This window comes from Trichechus manatus, unplaced genomic scaffold (genome assembly GCF_000243295.1).
Source record: "Trichechus manatus latirostris isolate Lorelei unplaced genomic scaffold, TriManLat1.0 scaffold00076, whole genome shotgun sequence".
Classification (NCBI taxonomy): Eukaryota; Metazoa; Chordata; class Mammalia; order Sirenia; family Trichechidae; genus Trichechus; species Trichechus manatus.
In genome coordinates this window covers 10,785,122-10,808,291 of record NW_004444012.1, presented here as the reverse complement: position 1 = coordinate 10,808,291, position 23,170 = coordinate 10,785,122, and the positions used below count along the sequence as shown (strand labels likewise).

General features: G+C 41.5%; 2 protein-coding genes across 8 annotated transcripts in view; one reads left to right on the top strand and one right to left on the bottom strand.

The window, feature by feature from the left end:
- Positions 1-11,874, bottom strand: part of SNAP23 (synaptosome associated protein 23) — a 44,188-nt gene extending 32,314 nt beyond the window's left edge. For 3 of the 4 annotated variants that reach the window (XM_023735184.1, XM_023735185.1, XM_004380670.3), the window contains exon 1: positions 11,779-11,873. The gene's annotated coding sequence lies outside the window, so the exon portion shown is untranslated. Of the gene's footprint in view, positions 1-11,778 lie in introns of all 4 variants that reach the window. The other variant, XM_023735186.1, reaches the window with a different exon arrangement.
- Positions 11,875-16,567: 4,693 nt separating this feature from the next.
- Positions 16,568-23,170, top strand: part of ZNF106 (zinc finger protein 106) — a 74,684-nt gene continuing 68,081 nt past the window's right edge. For 2 of the 4 annotated variants that reach the window (XM_023735176.1, XM_023735175.1), the window contains exon 1: positions 16,581-16,711. The gene's annotated coding sequence lies outside the window, so the exon portion shown is untranslated. Of the gene's footprint in view, positions 16,712-23,170 lie in introns of all 4 variants that reach the window. The other 2 variants (XM_023735174.1, XM_023735172.1) reach the window with 2 other exon arrangements.

The following is a 23,170-nucleotide window of genomic DNA, read 5'->3' as shown; positions in this document are numbered from 1 at the left end:
CTGAATTCGGACTTCTGGCCTCCTGAACTGTGAGAGAATAAATCTGTTTGTTAAAGCCATCTACTTGTGGTATTTCTGTAATAGCAGCACTGACTGATGATGACTGCTGCCATTGAGTCGATTCCGACTCATAGCGAAGCAACCCGACAGGACAGAGTAGAACTGCCCCATAGAGTTTCCAAGGAGCGGCTGGTGGATTTGAACTAACAACCTTTTGGTTAGCAGAAAAACAATCACTGCACCACCAGGGCCCCACAGCAGCACTAGACAACTTAAACAAAAAAAAACCAAACCCCCAATTCCAACTCATAGATAACTAAAACAGCTACTAAATATACTGTTCCATCTGCAAGGCTAAATTTGAATATTAAAGATGGTGATACTCTGCAGAGTATACTTCTGAACTATTTTCATGTCCATTATAAGTTTACACACGTCAAGACAGATATCAAACAGGTTTAAATTGAAACAAGTGTCTTGTTCAGAGGTACCTATCTAGATAAATATATATAGTTTTCCATGTCTAAAAAATTAAAGATTATCCTTAAAATGGTTCTTGGGTTTCTGGCTAAGGCTGGGCAAACAATAATGAACAAATTGACACCAGCGATAAAAAGGGACTTATGTTACAAAGATTGGTATACAAAGTAATGCTAATAAATAAACAAGTAAAGAAAATAAGTTAATAAATAAATAAAATATGCATTATAATTACCAAGGGAGAAAATATGGGCAGAAGAAAGTCTGGAAGGGAATCATCAAAATAATACCAGTGGCTGTGGTAGTATAGTAAAGAGTGATTTTTCTTTTTTCCCCCAATTGTCAAACAGTTTGCAGTGTACTCACATTGCTTTTAAATTTCATACTTATTTTCATCATAAAATATAACAGTAACTTACGACAACCCACAAAAAAGAATTATAAGATTAGAGAAAACGAAGACAAGGAATAAACTCTGGGCCTTAATTCATATACTTAACACTAATTCTTGGCCTTTCTTTAGAGAAATCTTCCAGTTGGCACATACTAACAGTAAACAGAAGTTTGTATAAATATTTCCAATCATTTACAGCTGATCATCCATTCCAAAGCATAAAAGTATAGAAATAACATGGAAGAGCATTTGTCCTAAATACTTTACAACAGATGTTTAGAGAAAAGGCCTTTGCTAAGGCTTTGGTTGGGAAACATTTTATATTAGGTGGCAGGAACGGGTTCTAATGAAATCTGAGCAGGTTCTTTACTGTTTTTCATGGCAAAGTACTAAGAAGTGGATAAAAGAGGATCCCATAAAGAAAGCACACACTTACTACCTCAAACCATGAGCTATAAGGTCCATTCTAGGCACCTAATAAAGTAAAACTATAGGCACAATGGAGCGCTGGCGGGACAGCGGTTAAAAGCTCAGGTACTAACCAAAAAAAAAGTCTGCAGCTTGAATTAACCAGCCACTCCTTGGAAACCTTATGGGGCAGTTCTACTCTGTCCTATAGGGCCACTATGAGTCAGAATCGACTTGACAGCCATGGGTTTTTGGTTTATACGCACAATACAGCTAAGCAGCTTTTTCTTGAAGACTAAAGACGAATTAAAGAGAATGGATGGAAGGAGTGGAAGAAAGGATTATACAAAACAAATCAGAAATTCAGATATGGACCATCATTTACTGCATAAAAGAATTTAGCTTCTCCTAGATTCCATTCTAACATGAAATGTTAAAAACGCAGCTCAAGATGCCCTGATAAATAAAGCATTATGGAAGAAGAACAACAAAGTAGGAGGCTTCACACTACCTGATCTCAGAACCTACTAAATAGCCATGGTAGTCAAAACAGCTTGGTACTACACGATGAATCCGTGAAACATCTTATAACATGGAGGAATCTGGAGGGCATTATGTTGAGTGAATTTAGTCAGTCACAGAAGGACAACTATTGTATAAGACCACTATTATAAGAACTCAAGAAAAGGTTTAAACCAGAAGAAAACACTCTTTGATGGTTACAAGGGTGGGGAAGGAGGGTGAGGGTTATTCACTAACTAGATAGTAGACAAGAATTATCTTAGGTGAAGGGAAGGACAGCACACACTACAAGGGAAGTCAGCACAACTGGATTAAACCAAAGCTAAGAAGTTTCCTGAATATAACCAAACACTTCAAGGGATAGAGTAGCAGGGGCAGGGGTCTGGTGATCATGCTCTCAGGGGACATCTAGGTCAACTGGCATAACAAAGTTTATTAAGAAAATGTTCCACATCCTACTTTGGTGAGTGGCATCTGGGGTCTTAAAAGCTAGGAAGCGGCCATCTAAGATTCATTAATTGGTACCAACTACGTGGAGTAAAGGAGAATGAAGAACACCAAAGACACACAGAAAGTATTTGCCCAAGAGACAGAAAAGGCCACATAAACAATAGACTGCATCACCCTGAGACCAGAAGAACAAGACAGAGCCCGGCTACCACCAATGACCGCCCTGACAGGGAACACAATAGAAAGTCCCTGATGGAGCAGGAGAAAGGTGAGTACAGAACTCAAATTCTAGTAAGAAGACCAGACTTAATGGTCTGACTGAGACTGGAGGAACCCCAGAAAGCATGATCCCCAGACTCTCTGTCAACCCAGAACTAAAACAATTCCCAAGGCCAACTCCTCAAAGATTGGAGTGGACTGTGGGACATAAAATGATACTCGTAAAGAGTGTGCTTCTTAGCTCAAGTAGATACATGAGACTAAATGGGCAGTTTCTGTCCGGAGGTGAGATGAGAAGGCAGAGAGGGTTAGGAGCTGGCTGAATGGACACGGGAGATCAGGGATGGAAAGGAGGAGTGTGCTGTCACAGTACAGAGAGAGCAACTAGGGTCACACAATAATGTACGTATACATTTTTGTATGAGAGACTAAATGGAATTGTAAACTTTCACTTAAACTACAACAATTTAAAAAAAACAGCCTGGTACTGACACGACAGACACACAGACCAATGGAACAGAATTGAGAACCCAAACGTAAATCCATTCACCTACAGTCAGCTGATCTTTGACAAAGGCCCAAAGTCCATTAAATTGGGAGAAGACAGTCTTTTAACAAATGGTGCTGGCAAAACTGGATGCCCATCTGTAAAAAAAATGAACAGGACCCATACCTCACACCATACACAAAAACTAATTCAAAATGGATCAAAGGCCTAAACGTAAAACTTAAAATGATAAAGATCATGGAAGAAAAAATAGGGACAATGCTAGGGTCCGTAATATATGGCATAAATAGGATCCAAACCATAACTAACAATGCACAAACACCAGAAGAGAACTAGATAACTGGGAGCTCCTAAAAATCAAACACTTTTGCTCATCAACAGACTTCCAACAAAAGAGTAAAAAGAGAACCTACAGACTGGGAAAAAATTTTGGCTACGACATATCCGAAAAGGGTCTAACCTCTAAAACCTATAAGATACTGCAACACCATAACAATAAAAAGACAAATAGTCCAATTAAAAAATGGGCAAAGGATATGAACAGACAAGTCACCAAAGAAGATATTCAGGCAGCTAACAGACACATAAAGAAACGCCCACTCATCTGGGGTCTTTAAAGCTAGCAAGCGGCCATCTAAGATGCACCAACTGGTCCCAATCCACCTGGAGCAAAGGAGAATGAAGAACACTAAAGACACAAGGAAAATATTAGCCCAAGAGACAGAAACGGCCACATAAACAAGAGACTGCATCAGCCTGAGACCAGAAGAACTAGATGGTGCCCGGCTACCAACAATGACCGCCCTGACAGGGAAACAACAGCAAGTCTCTGATGCAGCAGGAGAAAAGTGGGGTGCAGAACTCAAATTCTAGTAAAAAGACCAGACTTAATGGTTTGACTGAGACTGGTGGGACCCCAGAAGACATGGCCCCTAGACTCTCTGTTAGCCCAAAACTAAAACCATTCCGGAGGCTAACTCTTCAGACAAAGATTAGACTGGACTATGGGACATAAAATGACGCTCGTGAAGAGTGTGCTTCTTAGCTCAAGTAGATACATGAGACTAAATGGGCAGCTCCTGTCCAGAGGCGAGATGAGAGAGCAGAGAGGGTCAGGAGCTGGCTGAGTGGACATGGGGTAGAGAGGAGGAGAGTGCTGTCATAGTATAGGGAGAGCAACTAAGGTCTCATAGCAATGTGTGTAGTGTGAATTTTTGTATGAGAAACTAACTTGAATTGTAAACTTTCACTTAGAGCACAATTGGAAAAAAAAAAAGAAATGCCCGCTATTATTAGCCACTAGAAAAATGCAAATCAAAACTACAATGAGCCTGGGGACCATAGTTTCAAGGGACATCGAAGTCAACTGGCATAACATAGTTTATAAAGAAAATGTTCTACATTCCACTTTTGTGAGTAGCGTCTGGGGTCTTAAAAGCTTACAAGTGACCATTTACGATACATCTATTGGTCCCATCCCACTTGAAGCAAAGAAGAATGAAGAAAACTAAAGACACAAGGAAATACTAGCCCAAAGGACAAAAGGACCAAATGACCCAAAGACTCCACCAACCGGAGACCAGAAGAACTAGATGGTGCCCAGCTACCACCAATGACCACCCTGACAAGGAACACAACAGAGAGTCCCAGGCAGAGAAGTAGAAAAATGTAGAACAGAATTCAAATTCACATAAAAAGACCAGACTTACTAGTCTGACAGAGATTGGAGGAATCCCCAAAACTATGGCCCCCAGACGCTTTGTTAACCCAGAACTGAAACCATTCTTGAAGCCCAGTCTTCAAAGATTAGGCAATACTATAAAACAAAAAATAGCACACATGAGGAATGTCCTCCTTAGTTCAATCAAATATACAAGACCAAATAGGCAGCCTCTGTCCAAAAGCAGGATGAAAAGGCAGGAAGGGACAGGAGCTGGTTGAATGGACACAGGAAACTGGGGTAAAAAAAAAAAAAACTACAATGAGATACCATCTCACCCCAACATTACTGACACTAATAAAAAAAACAAAATAACAAATGGAGCGATTGCGAGGAGATTGGAACTCTTATGCACAGCTGGTGGGAATGTAAAATGGTATAATCACAATGGAAAACGATATGGCGCTTCCTTAAAATGCTAGAAATAGAAATACCGTATGATCTAGCAATCCCGTTCCCAGGAATATATCCTAGAGAAATAAGAGCCACCACACGAATAGACGTATGCACTCCCATGGTCAGTGCAGCATTATTCACAATAGCAAAATGATGGAAACAACCTAGGTGCCCATCAACAGATGAATGGATAAACAAATTATGGTACACACACACAATGGAATACCATGCAATGATAAAGAACAAGGATGAATCCACGAATCATCTCACAACATGGATGAATCTGCACGGCATTATGCTGAGTGAAATAAGTCTATCACAAAAAGATAAACAGTGTATGAGACCATTGTTACAAAAACTCATGAAAAGGTTTACACACAAAAAGAAAAAATCTTAGATGGTTATGAGGGATGGTAGGGTTAGGGAGAGGAATTACTAACTAGATAGTAGATAAGTGGTAACTTTGGTGATGGGAAAGAGTATACATTATAGGGGAAGTCAGCACAACTTGATTAAGGCAAAGTCATAGAAACAGCATAGACACATCCAAACACCCTGAGGGACCTAGTTACTAGGCTGAGGGGTGGGGACCATGGTCTTGGGGGGACGTTTAGGTCTATTGCCATAACACAGTTCATAAAGAAATGTTCTACATCTGACTTTAGAGAGTAGCATCTGGGGTCTTAAAAGCTTTCAAGCAGCCATCTAAGATACATATACTGGTTCCATCCCATCCAGAGCAAAGGAGAATGAAGAAAACCAAAGACACAAGGGAAATTATTAGTCCAAAGGACTGATGGATCACAAGTACCACAGCCTCTACCAGCCTAAGCCCAGAACAACTAGATAGCCTGGCTACCACCACCAACCACTCTCACAGGGATCACAATAAAGGGTTCCAAACACAGTGGGAGAAAAATGTAGATCAAAATTCAAATTCACAAAAAAACCCCAGACTTACTGGTCTGATACGGACTGGAGAAACCCCAAGACTACGGCCCCTGGATATTCTTTTAACTGAGAACTGAAGTCATTGCTGAACTTTATCCTTCAGCCAAAGATTACACAGGTCTACAAAACAAACAATAACACAGGTGAGGAAGGTGCTTCTTAGCTCAATCATGTAAATGAGACAAATGGGCAACGCCAGCCCGAAAGCAATGAGGAGAAAGCAAGAAGGGACAGGAAAACGGGATGAATGGAAACAGGGAACCTGGGGTGGAGAAGGGAAGGATGTTGACACATCGTGGGGATTGCAACCAATGTCACAAAACAATCTGTGTATAAATTGTTGGATGAGAAACTAATTTGCTCTGTAAACTTTCACCTAAAGCACAATTCGAAAAATTAAAAAAAGATTCCGCTTCTATGATATTTTCCCTGCCCTTCAAGAAAGGAGCAAATAAAGGAATATACATTTCTTTAAAAAAAAAAAAAAAAAGGATAACATTGTTTCTGTGCATTTAAAACAGGTGTCTCCTTTAAACCCTGTATTCTCAATGGATGTCTTTGAACCACATATAGCCAATGCTTGTTATCGTCAGGTAGTTGAGGTAATAATTTCTGCTCCAAAGAAACAAATAATGCTGTCATTTGAATATCACTATTCCAATTACTTGAAAAATAAAATACATGATTGGGACATTAAAAAAAAAATGCAACTCAAAAACAAAAACAATGGGTGCATAGCATCACGGAATACTCTGAACACTCTGCGCCAAAAAGAAAGAACCCATGATGCTATTAGGAAATTTACTTCTTCCTGAAGGCATTTAAATGAGAAGGAAGTCTCATTTATGTTAAGGTTAGTTTCCTCTTTTTCCTTCCTCTTTCAAGCTTCCTTTCTACCCTCTTCCACAGGAAAAAAATTAACGATTCTTAATCAAGGCCCCCAAACTATGCAAATTTCTAAGTACAATACTGAATCATATCTATTAAACATCTTGGTTTCAAAGTGCACTGAAGCACAAGATCAAGGACAAATCACACCACTGAGTGGGAAAGTACCACCAAAAATCAGCAACCAAAAAGATGACAAAAATTACACTTCAGTTTTACAGAAGCCTCTACTGTAATCTACTGCTTGATGTTCCTTAGCTGGTCTTAAGGTCCTGGTGAATCTTGTAACTTCCATAATTTTACTCTAAGTGACCTGGCTGTCATCCTGGAAAGGCAGACCTAGATGTGACTGTTATCAATTAAATTGACCATATCTAAAAGAAAGGCTGTGGGAACAGAAAGGAAGTGCTCAATATGAAAGGTAAGTGGCTCAAGGGCTAAAGCTGCAATTCACCCAGCACTCTCCAGGGAAGGGAGACATACAATCTGAAATAAGTACAGTATCTGACCAAGTGTGGGGTGGGGATGACTGCCAAGGCTTCACCCTGCCTGAATGAAATATTCACCCCAGCCATCCAACTATTCTGGCTCTGATTCCAAGTTCACCTAGTAGCTTTCTGATTAGCTTCTCAAATATTCTGATTCCAGAAGTCAGATGCCAGATAGAGAACATAAGCACTCAGGTCCCTGGAAAAGAATACCCCCACAGTAAATGAAAAGAGGGGCATTTCTTGCTCATACAAAAGATAATACAGCGTAGTGGTTAAGCGCCTAATATTTGGAGACATAATGGTTCCAAATCCTGGCTACTGCTTAATTCTTTGTGCTTCAGTTTTCTCATTAAATGGGAATAATACTAATGCTTATTTCAAGTGTTGTTAAAAAGGAGCCCTGGTGGGGCAGGAGTTAAGTGCTCAGCTCCTAACTGAAAGATCAGCAGTTCGAACCCACCAGCCACTTCGAGGGTAAAAGATGAAACAGTCAGCTTCCGTAAAGATTATAGCCTTGGAAGCTCTATAGGGCAGTTCTACTCTGTCCTATAATAGCTTGCTATGAGTTGGAATCGACTCCACGGCAATGGGTCAAGTGTTGTTATATGGACTGAGTTATTTCATGAAAATAGAACAACAGTACCTGGCACATTGTGCTCAACAAAGCTATTACAATTTTTCATAATAATTATTAAACTACTCTCATGAATTTAAGGAGCTCTGGTTGCACAGTGGTTAAAGCGCTCAGCTGCTAACGGCAAGGTTGGCGGTTAAAACCCACCAGCTGCTCCGTGGGAGACGGATGTGACAGCTTCCGTAAAGATTACAGCCTTGGAAACCCTATGGGGCAGTTCTAGCCTGTCCTACAGGGTAGTTATGAGTCAGAATTGACTAGGTGGCAAAGGCTTTCTTCTTCCCCCTCATGAATTTGATTTGTGTCAATTAAATTCCAAGTCTGATCAACTCTTTTTAAAAAGTACGATTTTAGACTATCAAAGAGATGCCACAATATAAGGCCTCAGTGGTCATGCAGGAACATACAGTGTGTGCGTGTGGGGGGTGGGGTGTACTGGGGGGGGAGAGTGGGTTTAAAAGGCTAACAGGAGACAGGTTGTGAAGGGCTTTGTATACTATGCCAGGAAGTTTGAATTTCATTTTGTAAGTATGACAGGGCCATCTAAAGGTAATGTCAATCATCAAAATAAATATGAAACAAACTTTAAATCTAAGTTACAGAACTCACAAAAATTAACAAGAAGATGAGGGAATTCCAGAAAAATATAGTATCAGTGATTTAAATATTTTAGAAGCAATACACCTAAATTGAAACCAAGACAAAAATGCCAGGGCATTTAAATAAGTGCAAATAGAGTTCTTTCCTCCTCACCACCCCACCCTCAAAATTATAAAAGGAATAAGCACATGCTGTTTCCTGGTTCCATAATCCGCTTCCTCCAATTGTTGGAGGCTCTGGATCCATCTGCTTCAAGGCTTCTCCCCCAAAATAAAGAGAAGACCAGTCCCTATCATCTGCTATTGTCAATTCACAGATCCGGAAACAAAAGATGGTACTGGAATAAAATGTCCAACACCCATAGATACAAACACCATAAATTATAAATGCTAACACATACACAATGCAGAGTACAAACACAGCTAAAAAACAGGTTTCCAGAATGTCTGAGTCACAGGAACCAAACGAGGAAAAGAAAAGTCTTAATTCAAAAAAAAAAAAAAAAATGAAAGGCAGCTGATTTCACAAAAATGTCAAAGAGCAAACATCCTCTTTTTCCCTTTAGCTATTCTAAACTACTATCATCTGGTAAAAACAGATAAGTACGTTTGCTAGACTTGTGTTAAAAAAAATGTCATCACAGGGCCCACATAATTCTGAAGCCCAACAGTCTTAGAGTTCGGGTAGTCCCATCTCAGTTTGTTTTAAAAATGAGTAGATTAACCACTTCAACCCCACTAGGATGGTTATCCACCACCCGGCGTTCAGGTTTTCCCACTGTGGCGGTTTGTGTGTTGCTATGATGCTGGAGCTATGCCACCGGTATTTCAAATACCAGCAGGGTAACCAACAATGGAAAGGTTTCAGCGGAGCTTCCAGACTAAAACACACTAGGAAGAAGGGCCTGCCAGTCTGCTTCCAAAAATTAGTCAATGAAAACCTAATGGATCACAGCAGAATACTGTCCAATATAATGCTGGAAAATAAGACCCATAGGTCGGAAGGCACTACACAATAACCACCAACAATGGGCTCAAACATACCCATCATGAAGATGGCACAGGACTGGGCAAGTTTCATTCTATTATACATAAGGTCACCATGACTCAGAGCCAACTCCAGGAACTAACAACAAAAGGATGGCTATCATCAGAAAAACGAAAGGTAACCACTGTTGGCAAGGATGTGGAGAAACTGGAGGAATCCTCATCCATCGCTAGGGGTATGGAAGATGGTGTAGCTGCTGTGGAAAACAGTTTGGCAGTTCCTCAAAAAGGTAAACAAAGAATTACCATATGGCCCAGCCATTCTACTCCTAAGTATATACCTAAGAGACTTGAGAGCAGGTACTCAAACAGATATTTGCACACCAATGTTCGTAGCAGCATTATTCACAATAGCCAAAAGGTGGAAACAAACCAAGTATCCATCAACAGAGGAACGACTAAACAAAGTATGGTGTATCCATACAATGGAATATTATTCAGCCATAAAGAGAAATGAAGTTCTGATATACGATCTGACATGGATAAACCTTGAACACATGATAATAAGTGAAACAGGTCAGATACAAAGGAACAAATATTGTATGATCCCACTTCTATGAAATATCTAGAATAGGCAAATACATAGAGACCAAAGTTTATTCATAGTTACCAGAGGGGGGTGGGAGGCAGAAATGGAAAGTTATTGGTTAAGGAGTACTGAGTTTCTGTTAAGGATGATGAAAAAAACTTGGAAATGGATAGTAGTGATGGTTGTACAACATGGTGAGTATACACACACACCCACACACACACCCACACACCCACACACACACACCTTACCACAATAATTTTTTTTTAAAAAAAAGGGTAGACTAAGCCTCAAACAGCATACCCAGAAGCAATGTTTTCCAAAGTGCAGAGCAAAAACATGAGATGATTTTAGGGTTAAGTAAGTAAACTTTAATAGCTGTGTATTTATTATTTATTAAAGTGTACTAGAAAATGGTATAAAAGGCATCAAAACGATGGTTTCAAGATTATCACTTTGGAATAGGATAATGTTTAAAAAACAGCCTATTAAAATATGAAGTAAAATAATCCCACATATGATACTCTAAAGGCAAAAGTTATGATGGTGGTATGGTTCATGATATGTGAAGACTGACAACGTCCATGACACAGGGCCTGTTTTGTTCATTTGTTTTTTTCTTGGTTCTAGGGATAGCTAGTGCTTTTGTCTCCACCCTCAGGGTGATTGTTTTTTACTGCCTAGGTTACATACTATACCATATTTATAGGTTAGGACTTAAATGGAAATAGAATTCCCTACAATTTGTATGTCAGTTTTAAGAGCCAGCATAGCAGTAAACTATACCATGCAAGTCTCCAGAGTTTACTATTTTTTTTAGTTCAATTTATTCTGTACGAAAATCTTTTCCATGCGTCACCCACCCCAGGAAGGTGGAGGTGGGGAGAGGCTCTATGTAAGGATGCTTCTTAGGCTACACTTTTTCTGTCACTAATTCATTTAAATTAAATGCACTTTTTTTTAATCTCTGCCTTGCCATCATCCTGGATGACTTCCACATCCATGTGAATGACCATCCCAGTAGTTAAATCTCTAAATTCCTTAAACTCATTATGACCTTCTACTCTACTCCATCTCAACTACCCTAGACCTTGTTATTACCTGCATATCTTTTTCTTCATGCGTCCGCAGTAAATCTGCAAGGTAAGAATGGACTTTCCTCGAGAGCATGGACTGATACCACAACGCCATTAACCTCAGAGTCCTTCAAACTAATTCAGAACTATCCGATGACTGTGGTCACCATATAGTCTATTATTCCCGACCACAGCAACAATGGGGGGAGTTTATCTCTGCTTGGTTTCAAGGGTCTATGAAACCACCATCCCGTCACCCTTCTTCCGCCGGCCGCTCGATGGTCTCCCGGCGCCTCGCGTCCCCGCTCCGGCCCAGGCCTGCCGAGTCAGGGCCAGAGCACCCACTCCCCGCTGGAACCCTACCCACTAATTTTTCAAATGTCACGATATACTCTTCTTACTCCTCGGAGTAGGATCACAACCTTCACCCGGGCCCGCTCCCTCAGCCCTACTCCTGGAGACTCACCAAGCAGTTGCGGCCACTCCTGTCTCGGACTCCAGCTCGGGCACCCCTAGAACGGACCTAGAGCTGCGCCCGTCTCGCGCCTGCGCGAGCCGGAGCCGCGCGCCTGCGCACTTCCACGGTGCCACGGGCACCGACACACCCCTGCAGCTGGAGCCAATCACGGTACCAGGGTTTTAAATCCCCTTGCCACGTAGGCGGAGAGCCTGGGAACGCAGCCGTTAACCAGATAGATTGAAGTCCTGCCTGGAAAGTGGGACTTATTAATACAACATTTACCTAGGGCAAACCGTGTGCCAGGCGCTCTGCTGGATGAACGCTGAGAAAAGAAGCGAATATTCCCTGCCCTCCGGGGTCTTTTGATCTACTGAGACTGACATATCGTAGTTGCCGAAGAGTCGGTTCTGAGATACGGTTTAAACAAATTATCATGTATAGAATACAGTGCATGGCACATAGAAAACCTGAGGCAATGTTGGCGCACAATAAACAAAGCCCTTTATTCTTAGAGGTGTCTGGAAGGGTTCCCGGAGGAAGTGACTTTTGACTCCTGAAGGATAAGTAGGAGTTCCCTCGGGTATACTGGAAGGAGAGAGAGTTATCCAGGCTGTGGGAACGGCATATGCCAAGAAATACATAGCGCCTTCTGGAAATTCTTTGTAGTTCATCTTGGTTAGAGGCTTAGAGCTCATCGTATATCCCCGAGTGGAGGGGAAAACAATCTTTAAAAGATCAACAATGGCCAGATCTTCGAGGGTCTTGTATTTTGGGACTAGGGAGTCTACACTTCAATTCGACGGCCACAGAGAGCTGTAGAAGGGTTTTAAGCAAGTGGATGCTAGGTTTAGACGTTTCCTTCAAGAAGGCTTCCAGACACCTCTAAAAATAATGCGGTCACGCTAATGAAGAAAAGAGTGTTTAAAAGAAGATGGAGTGGGCTATTCCTAAGGGTAAAGCTTGAAAAATGTCTTTTGAATTTAGTAACATAGAGGCCATTGGTGAACTTAGTGATAGCTGTTCGGTGGAATGATGAGACTGAAAAATAGATTGCAGTAGGAAACTTTGGCCTTCATGGGGAGGAAGGAGAGAGTGAGAGAGAAAGAAAGACGATAGTCAAAGGATGAGGGGTTAAGGTGGTTTTGTTTTTTTGTTAGAGCTAAGACAGGAGAAACTTGAGCATGATAGGGAAAACCCAACTAAGAAAAAAAAAAGATTGCATAACGAAGAAAGAGAAGAGATAGTTGATAATGGTAAAGATCTTGAGAAGGTGAGAGTAGAAGCTAATGAAGGCACTGATAGGAGGAATGTCTTGGAAGACAGAGAGAAGATACCCCCTCAGTTACAGTAAGAGGAAGTGTGTGATGCTGTTTGTAAATTTGTGTGTTTAGTAAAGGAAGTTGAAGAAATTCTCATCTGATGACCTCTGTTTTCTCTGTGTGGAAGGAGATGAGATCATGTGCTGAGAGAAAAGGAGGTGGTGTTGGGAGTTTTAAGGCAAATGGAGAAGATCTGGAATGTTTGTTGTAGAAAGTGACAGAGCAGGTGAACCAGAGAAAAGTAGCTGGACTGGTCAGCACTGTAGAGGGCCTGTTTAAGATTGGTGAAGATGAATTTACCAGTCTGCTCCCCTTTGTGGCTTTCTCAAGCAGTGATCACTTCTTGAGGGCAGAGGTTGAGTTCATGGAGGGTTGAGATGATCACTGGTACAAAGCAATGTTTCTCAACCAGGAACAGTTTTGCCCTCCCCTCCCCCAGGGGACATTTAGCAATGTCTGGAGACATTTTTGGTGTCATGATGACAAGGGGAAGTATTAATGGCATCTAGTGGCCAGGGATGCTGCTAAACATCTTAGAATAAACAGGATAGCCCCCACGACAAAGAATTATCTGGTCTAAAATGTCAGTAGTGCTCAGGCTGAGAAACCCTGGCATAAAGTAAAGAGAGATGCAAGGGAGTTCAGGGTATTGGCAAAAGTGTTACTGAGTTGGCAGACCATGGATTTCAAGGCAGAAGTCAGGAGAGGGCTGATGGATTGGGAGGTAAGAGAAAGGGAATCAATGAATTGGAGCTCTTGATGAGGACAAAGAAAGTCATAGTGTTGTGGTGGGCCAAAGAAGCTGGAAGACAGGTATTTGAACAGTGAGTTGCATTAATGTCTCTGGAGATGAGGCATCTACAGGTAGTAACAAGGTCCAGGGTAGTTGAGATGGAGTAGAGTAGAAGGTCATAATGAGTTTAAGGAATTTAGAGATTTAACTCCTGGGTTGGTCATTCACATGGATGTGGAAGTCATCCAGGATGATGGCAAGGCAGAGATTAAAAAAATGTGCATTTACGGCCTCCACCAGACTGAGTCCAGTACAGCTAGATGGTGCCGGGCTACCACCACGGACTCCTCTGACCAGGATCACAATAGAGGGTCCTGGACAGAGCTGGAAAAAGATGGAGAACAAAATTCTAACTCACAAAAAAAAGACCAGATTTACTGGCCTGACAGACTGGAGAAACCCCGAGAGTATGGCCCCTGGACACCCTTTTAGCTCAGTGGTGAAGTCACTCCCAAAGTTCACCGTTCAGCCGGGGATTGGACAGCCTCATAAAACAAAACAGGACTAATGAGGCACAGCAGTCCAGGGACAAGGACTAGAAGGCAGGAGGGGACAGGAAATCTGGTGACAGTGAACCCAAGTTTGAGAAGGGACAGTGTTGACATGTCGTGGGGTTGTTAACCATTGTCATCGGGCAATATGTGTACTAACTGTTCAATGAGAAACTATTTGTTCCGCAAACCTTCATCTAAGGTACAAAAAAAAAAAAAAAAAGAAAGAATTATCTATGTGAGATCAGATTGACAACAACAACTCAAAAGGTTTGATGGGAAGCCTAGGGGGCAGTGAGTTGAGGATAATGGTGATGGAATAATTTGGAGAAGGATAGTGAGAATAGCAGCACAACTGGAAGATGTAATCTGTGTCACTGAATTTTACAAGTAGAAACTTTTGAAATGGTATAACTTTGGCTATGTATATTTTCACCAAAAAAAAAAAAAAGGTCCTCCAAGGTCGAGAAGGGAGACTGTTGACATGTCCTGGGGTTGTTAACCAATGTCATAAAACAGTATGTGTACTGACTGTTTAATGAGAAACTATTTGTTCTGTAAACCTTCATCTAAAGTACAATAAATATATATATAGATATTTAAAAAATGTGCATTTCATTGAAATGAATTAGTGACAGAAAAAGTATAGCCTAAGAAGCATCCTTACATAGAGCCTCCCCCACCCGCATTTTCCTGGGAGTGGGTGGAGCATGGAAAAGATTTTCAGACAGAATGAGTTGAAAGAAATATTTAGCAAACTCTAGAGACTTGCATGGTACAGTTTACTGCTATCCTGGCTCTTACAGCTGACATACAAATTGTAGGGAATTCTGTTTCCATTTAAGTCCTAACCTGTAAGTATGGTATAGTATGTAACCTAGGCAGCAAAAAACAATCACCCTGAGGGTAGAGACAAAACCTACCCCTCTCAGTGATGAAAATTTTACTTTTTGTCTAGGGCAATGGTTCTCAACCAAAGGCTATTTTGCCCCCCAGGAGACATTTGGCAATGTCTAAAGACACTTTTGACTGTCACAAGTTAGAGGAGGGGAAGCTACTTGCATTGAGTGGCCAGGGATGTTGCTTAACATCCTACAGTGCACAGGACAGCCACTTACAACAAAGAATTACCTGGTCCAAAATGTCAGTGCCAAGATTGAGAAATTTTGACCCAGGCTTACCTTGACATTTACCAATTTGGACCTTGGTCTTCTACAGGTTTTTCCTTAGAGTATGGCCCTGAACTTATTGGGTAAAGCAGTTGTTCCATTGCATGCCTTTAAAGAAGAGTAGAGTGAGGAGTTACCCCCGTTCTTGACTGTTTCAAGGACTTGTGATGTCACAAATACAGAATTGGAAGTTTCCTAAACCTCTAGAAGCAATCTGGCTTTACACATAGGTGGAGGCATTGAAAGTCTAGTTAAATAGAGATGTTAGTATAAGTTCAACAATGTCCGTGGAGTAATACTTCGCGTCATTATCAACTTTAATGTAACTTGGTTTATCTGACTAGTTTTAGTCACTGAAGCAGCATCCTGAGTTTTAAGGTATGAGCTAAGGTCAGTAATAAAGTTCTTTTATGTGTAAATAATATAATCATTAGTATTGATGGAATCATTAGTATTGAATGTCTGTTCTGTGATAGGCACCATTCATGAATAGGCACCTGACTTATGTTATCTCATTTAATCCTAGCAAAACCCTAAGAGATAGAACATCATTATCCTAATACTAACTGGGAGAAAAACTGAGATTCCAAGAAAACTTGGAATTTGCCCAAAGTCACAAATTACTAATAGCTGGGTTAAGATTTGAACTCAGGTCTTGTCTGTTCTAAAGCCCATGCAGCTTCATTAAGCGTCAGAGTTTTTTGAAAGAAGGAGTGGTTTAGCTGCAACAGCTGCCACGCCTAAATGAGTTGAGGATTTCAGAAGAGAGTAAGAGCAAGAGGAGGTCAGAAAGAGCAAGAAGAATAAAAAAGGGAACGGGGGCGGTGGGTCACGGTGACGTCCAGTGGACTGACTTTTCCGCAAATCTGGAGAGTCCTCGGTCTTCTACCATTCTTTCGGAATAGAGCCGCTTCCCTCCCCGTGTCCATTGTTCACGCTCTTGTGTTCAAATAAAGCTAGATTATTGAGAAAGGCGAACGGCAAAGAAAAAAAAAAGAGCGCCACGGCGGTGGTGTGCGCCTGCGCGCTGGCGGCGGCTGTGCCCGGCGGGGAGCGGGTCCGGATCGGGCCGCCGGACCCAAAACTGAGGAGGGGACTGGGGGGGTTAGGGAGCTCCCTCGCCGGGGCGCCGGCGGCGCGATGGAGTAAGAGGGATCGTCTGTGAGTGTGAGTATCGAGGAGCTGGGCTGGATTGAGGCGTATCGGAGCCCGAGGGTCCTGGTGGTCTGACCCTTGGGTGGTGGGACTGCACGAGCGGCCGGGTGTCTGCTCATGCCGGTTGCAGCGCAGGGGCAACCCAGTGTTCCCCCCTTTTCAGAGCCCACGCGGGTTTATGGTAGGCCGTGCTTCTGGCTTCGGGGTACGGATTCTCGCGGGGGCGTTTCGGCTCTGCTTCCAGCCCCAGCAGGAAGGGTGGCTTCAAAGCCTTGACCTTTAGGGGAGGTCGCTGAACTCCTTCGGCTCCCAGTGGGGCTGGAAGTCCGTACACGCTGATGCTTTAAGGCCTGCGGGTCTCAGGCTAGGGACACCTTTCGACCCCTCGTGACTGACAGTCTCGTTCTTTTTCTTCCTTCCGCCTTCTGTCTTTGTGGAATGCGTCTTAATAATAGCTACTAATTATGGAGCGCTTACTATGTGTCAATTTAATATTTAGTCCCAGTCTCGGTGCATATTTATGGTGAGGAAATGCTTTGTACCCCCTCCCCTTCAATCTGTTCAATTTAATCATCTTTGAGAGTAAGATTGAACCATCCTATTGGGGAGTTTGAGATTTCCATAGCTCTTAGCAACTTCAGACTGCATCTTAAGGGAGTTTCTTTAAATGAGTACTGTATTCACCATAGTGGTTTATACCGAATTTATCCAAACCACAAATAACCGTTTAGCACTTACTGAGAGCCTAGTACTGTTCTAAACTCAATGGGAAATCTTAAAATTTTAGGCCCTACTCTCAGGTTTGGCGGTGAGTGAAAACAGTGGAAGGTAGTATTCAGATTCAACTAGGATGTATTTAGCACCTGTTACTTATGTGCCAGATACACTCAGGTCTGTCACAAAAACTTAATAAGATTTTGTAATGGAAGGTGGTTTTTGGCAGCACATTTCAGATGAGGTCACTGAGAGTCTGGTGATGATTTGCTGAAGCTCACCTAACTCTAGAGTTAGTGGTAATATTCAGGCACTGTGATACGAAGGAAACCCTGGTGGCGTAGTGATTAAGAGTTAAGTCTGCTAACCAGAAGGTCCGCAGTTCTAATCCACCAGGTGCTCCTTGGAAACTCTGTGGGACAGTTCTCCTCTGCTCTGCAGTATCACCATGAGTTGGAATCGACTTGACAGTAATGGGTTTGTTTGGTATGATGCCAAACCTCATCGTTTTCTTGTTACACCAGGTTAGATGAGTTAGATGTTCTAAGCACTTCTGTTGAGAAGCAAACTCCATTACAGTTACAGTTTTTAGTGTTAACTATTGAGACAAGAAAATGTTGGTGGTTTTTAGTTGCTGTTAAGTTGGCTCTGACGCATAGCGACCCCATGTACAACAGAACAAAATGTTGACTAGTTCTGCACCATCTTCAGATTGTTGGTATGCTCGTCCATTGTTGCGGCCACTGTGTATTTTGTGTGCCTTCCAACCTAGGGGGCTCATTTTCCAGCACTTTATCAGACAATATTCTGTTGTGAGCCATAGGATTTTCATTGGCTAATTGTTGGAAGTAGGCAGGCCTTTCTTCCTAGTCTGTCTTAGTCTGGAAATAGTAGGAGAAAATGGTAGGAGCCTTGAATTAGATTAAAGATACTTGCTATATGGTTTTTTTTTTAATGAAGAGAAGTTTATTTCCTCATAGTCAAAGTAGGCTAAAAGTCCAAATTCAGGGCATCAGCTCCAGGGGAAGGCTTTTTCTCTCTGTCGGCCTTCTTCTCTTCAGTGTTCCCCTGGACTAGGAGCTTCTCGGCGCAGGGACCCCCGGTCTGAAGGACGCGCTCTGCTCCTGGCACTACTTTGTTGATGGTATGAGGTCCCCTTGTCTTACTGCTCACTTCTGTCTTTTATATGTCAAGAGATTGCCTCAGGACACAATCCAGCCTTGTAGATCAGCCTGCCTTACTAACACAACTGCTACCCATCCTCCCTCATTAACATCATAGAGGCAGGTTTACAACATACAGGAAAATCACACAGTACCAGGAATCATGGCCTAGCCAAATTGATACACACATTTTTGGGGAGACATTTGGCCCCCCCAAAATCACATCCTTACAACATGGAAAACATATTCACCCCATCATATCATAGCAAAAGTCTTAACTCCAAGTCCAAAATCTAGAAATTCCTCTTCATCTGTGAAATCTAGAATACAGTTTATCTGCTTCCAAAGGTACAATGGCAGAACAGGCACAAGCTACAAACGGGAGAAACTAGAGGGAAAGCAGTGATAATGCACCAAGCAAGTCAGCAGGACACATTACATTTGCCCTCAAGGCTTTGAAAGTAATCTTCTGTTCTCTGAGACAATTTACACAGTAGCCCTGCCCTCCAGACTGTAGGTATTGGCCACAGTCTCTGGATTTTGAATAGAGGCCCCTCGGCCCTGGGCTTCAGCTCTGCCTTCCAGGCCCGCTGGGACAGCAACTCTGCTCCCTTGGCTTTAGGCGCACCATTCTCCTAGTCCATTAGAGTGACAACTCCACCCTTAGAAACACCAGAGGCCATGGCTCCACCCTTTGAAACCCCTGAGGTCATAGCCATACCTTTTGAGGCTGAAGCAGCTCGGCTTCTTGTGTCCCTTGTCTCTTCAGCTTCTGCTTTCTATGGCCTTTTGGCCCTCCGGCCTCACACCCGCACCTGCCCTGCTGCGGCAAGTGTTCCAAAGCTCAGTAGCTCCACTGGTAAGCCCACTCCACCAGGAAGCCTCCTGCTCACAGGCATTCAGCTCTCTTGCTCCGTGGGTCAGCTCCAGCACCATCTTTCACCTGTTTCCTGGTTCTGCTGCTGTTGGTCTGCTGCTGCTGCTTCTCTGCTGCTGTAGGTTCTCTGCTGCTGCTGGTCCTCTGTCACTGATGCACATCTATCAATTCACAGTTTTAAAACCGCTTCCACATTTTAGGTATCTGTTAGAGCAGCACCCCACTCTCTCGATACCAAATTCTGTCTTAGTCATCTAGTGCTGCTGTAACAGAAATACCACAAGTGGATGGTTTTAATGAAGAGAAGTTTATTTCCTCATAGTCAAAGTAGACTGAAAGTCCAAATTCAGGGCATCAGCTCCAGGGGTAGTCTTTTTCTCTCTGTCGGCCTTCTTCTCTTCAGTGTTCCCGTGGACTAGGAGTTCTGAGCGCAGAGACCCGGGCCAAAGGACGCGCTCTGCTCCCGGCACTGCTGTCTTGATGGTATGAGGTCCCTGCTATATGTTTTTGATGGGAACTTCACAATGGCCTGGAAGAAGTAGAGGGTTTGAAACTAGTCTGGTCCAGCTAGTTCACAAATGACTGCTTTGATTTGAAGGAAGGTATTTTAAAAGGAAAAACTGTGAAATGGTGATTATTGCACATCTGGGGTAGAGCACTAGTGCTCTGAAGGCTACTGTACAAAAGAGGCAGGGAATAGTGGTAGCTTCTGGGTGACTTGGTCATGGGACATAGAGTAGCTCAGTGAGAAGTATACATATTGTGTATTTTGTAATTGGAGTACCTTAGTGGGAAGTTTAAGATTATTTTGTGTACCAATGATAAGAGCTCCTAGGCAGATAGGTTACGTATGAATACTCCAATTGCGTTCCAGCATGCTAAATCTCTAATTGACACTTTACAGTCAGTTTTTTTTCTATTTTTTTTTTAATCTGAAAGAGAATATCAAGAAATAAAGAGTTCCTAAATGTCCATCGATAAGGGACTGGTTAAATAAATTATGCATCTGTTAGAAGGGATGCAAATGTTGTATATATGCTGTGACCTCCAAGATGTATTAAATGAAAAGAACCAGGTGCAAAAGAAGGTGTGCATTTTGCAACCATTTGTGGTTTTTTAAAAACTGTATGTATTTTCATATGTATGAATAATATCTCTGGAAGAATACAAAGAAACTGGGAACTGGAGCTGGAGGTGGTATGTCAGGTGGCTGGGGAACAGGGGAATAATTTTTCCTATAAGCTTTTTATCGTGAAAAATTTCAAACATCTAGAGCAGTGGAGGTATTAGTATATTGAACTGTAAATCTATCATTCAGATTTTAATATCTGTTAATATTTTGCCATATTTACTTTTTTCCTGACATTTTACGCCTAAATACTTTAACCGTGTTTCTACAAAAAAAATTTTTTCCTGCATAATCCTGATATCATTATCACACTTGACAATAATAAATCCTTTATATTATCTAATAAAAACAAAAAACCAAACCCATTGCTGCTGAGTCTGTTCCGACTCATAGCGACCCTATAGGACCGAGTAGAACTGCCCCATAAGGTTTCCAAGGAGGGCCTGGGGGATTCAAATTGCCAATGTTTCGGTTAGCAACTGAGCTCTTAACCACTGCACCACCAGGGCTCCGTATTATCTAATACGTGATCCTTATTAACGTTCCTCCAAATTATTACCCCCCCCTTTTTTTTAACCATTACAGTAGTTTCTTTGAACCAGAGTCCACACATTACATTTGATATGTCTCTTCAAGTTTCTTTTAACCTAGAACAATTACCCTTCTCTCTTTTTTTTTTTTTTTATTGTACTTTGGGTGAAGGTTTACAGAACAAATAGTTTCTCATTGAACAATCAGTACATTGGTTAACAGCCCCACGACATGTCAGCACTCTCCCTTCTCGACCTTGGAGGACCTTTTTTTTTTTTCTTGATGAAAATATCCATAGCCAAAGATACACCATTTCAAAAATTTCTACATGTACAATTCAGTGACATAGATTACGTTCTTCCAGTTGCCTTCTCTCGCTTTTTTTTTTCCTCCCTTGACTTGTTGAAGAGACCTGGTCAGTTATCTGATTTATTTGGTTGATTCCTGACAGTATCATTTAAAGTGTTACTACAAATTGGAGGTTAGAGCTAAACACTGATTTAATGCAAGTTAAACACTTTGGGGATGATATGTACTCCAGTTATCCCATTGTTAGTGATGCTCCGATTGATGAGTGAGTCCAGGTGGTGAGCCTGAGCCCTCCATGATGAAATTGTGTGCCCTCCTTGAAACCAGCTATGAGCACTTTTTACCTTTTAAATTTTGAAACAACAACCACTGTTACCTATTTGAAATGTAATTACCTTCCAAAAGAAAAAGTTTACTGAAAGAAATTGCTTTTTTTCTTTTTTACTGAATCCCTGATAACTAGGTGGCAGTATTCTCATTTTATAGAGGAGGAATTTGAAGTTCGGAGAGATTAAAATTTACTCAAGGTGGTAGACCTGCTAAGTGTTTTTGTCTAATCCCGAAGTCCATACTTTTTCCACGAAACTTTTGTAAACTATAAACTGGTATATGAATGTGAAATTGTCATCACTCCAGCAGTTATGCTACTTGTACCTTCTTTGTATCTTTTTAAATGGTAATCAGTATGAGATTATAATGTTGGGAGTACTAGAAAAGCAGGATACATTTGTGTAGGACAGTAGTCTATGATGACTTGTTATGAAAGTTCAAAATATGTGAAAGTCAAACCTCTTGATTTCTGGAATTCCAAAAAAGTTCCATACATGTAACCATTATGGCCAAAAATCTGCTAGGTTTACAAAAATATTAGAGATTTAATTTTTTTAATTTAAAAAGTTTAACACAATGATACATGTATATTGCTTAAATTTTTGGAAAGTAGAAAAAGGTCTACAAGGAAAAGTAAATCCATCCCAGGCCCCTAGTTCTCCTATTCCCAGAGGCAATGACTGTTACCAGTTTCTGGAGTATCCCTCTAGAGATATTCTACATATGTATATGTCATCAGAGTAAATACTGAAATTCATATATGTGTATATATATAAAAGTATCCCAGCAGTATAACCTAAAATAGTAGTTATAGTCCAGTTTTTTTAAAGGTTCTCATCCATTGTCTAGTCAAAAAATCTTTAATTTGCATTCATTCATTCAACAAATATTAAATACCTATTTTATACCAGATGGTGTGCCAGGCAGTAAAATGATGAACAGGACAAACAGCCATTCCTGTCTTCCATCATGGAATTTAGTCTGTTGGAGGAGGCAGTCGTTAAGCAAATAATTACACTAATAGTTAAATACAGCAAAGATTTAATGAGTACCTAAACCAAAAACAAACTCATTGCTGTCGAGTCAATTCTGATTCATAGGGAGAACTGCCTCATAGGGTTTCCATGGAGCGACTGGTGGATTTGAACTGCTGACCTTTTGGTTAGCAGCTGAGCTCTTAACCACTGCACCACCAGGACTCCACTGAGTACCTACTATGTACAAAACACCTTAAATGGATTTTTTCGTTTATTCTTCACAACAGCCCTATGATATTGATACCCAAACCCGAAGCAAACCCATTGCTGTCAAGCTGATTCCGACTCATAGTGACTCTATATTGATACTATTCTTATTTTATACATGTGGAAACTGATGCACAAAAAGATGAAATTACTTGCTCAAGATCATACAGCTAT